This window comes from Crocodylus porosus, unplaced genomic scaffold, assembly GCF_001723895.1.
Source record: "Crocodylus porosus isolate Cpor-Errol unplaced genomic scaffold, CroPor_comp1, whole genome shotgun sequence".
Classification (NCBI taxonomy): domain Eukaryota; kingdom Metazoa; phylum Chordata; order Crocodylia; family Crocodylidae; genus Crocodylus; species Crocodylus porosus.
The window spans coordinates 1207523-1208137 of NW_017728944.1; the positions used below are offsets into that span (position 1 = coordinate 1207523).

General features: G+C 56.7%; 1 non-coding gene across 1 annotated transcript; it reads left to right on the forward strand.

The window, feature by feature from the left end:
- Positions 1–235: 235 nt before the first annotated feature.
- Positions 236–329, forward strand: TRNAI-UAU. The gene is made up of 2 exons: positions 236–273; positions 294–329. It is a non-coding gene; the product is annotated as a tRNA-Ile (tRNA).
- Positions 330–615: the final 286 nt, after the last annotated feature.

The window sequence follows — 615 nt, forward strand, 5'->3', positions numbered from 1 at the left end:
TTCTGCCAGGCACCCCAGGCTCCGGGAGGTCAATCAGAGCCGTCTGAGCACAGGCAAGGAGCCTGCCAGGGCTCTGTGCCTCGGTTTCCCCTGCTACAAGGGATGCACTCTGGATCGGTCTAATTTCGGCCCTCTCTCGGACCCCAGGGAGCTGTGCTCGGGGATGAACCCTGCCCAGAGCCCACTCCCTGGGTGGTCTGCTCAATAGCAGCCCGATAAAATAAGCTTTACGGCTGCTCCAGTGGCGCAATCGGTTAGCGCGCGGTACTTATACAGCAGTACTTGGGTGAGCCATGCCGAGGTTGTGAGTTCGATCCTCACCTGGAGCAGGACTTTTATGGGGGGAGGGTGGTTTTCCAGTCAGTGTTTTTAAGAGATGGCAGGACATGAAAGGGCTGCAGCAAGCCCTTCCAGGTCCCGCAGCCGTCGGAAACTCCCACCCCCTTCCACCCAGGTGCTAGGAGGAGGCTTCGTGCCCTGCGCTCTTTGTAAGATGATGGGCTAGTGCTGGGGGTCTTCACTGTCACACTCCAAGCAATGCTACATCTCCTCTTCCAATCCCTGTTTGCTGTTTTATTAATCCGGTCTCAGGTGATTACAGCTGAAGAAATGCTG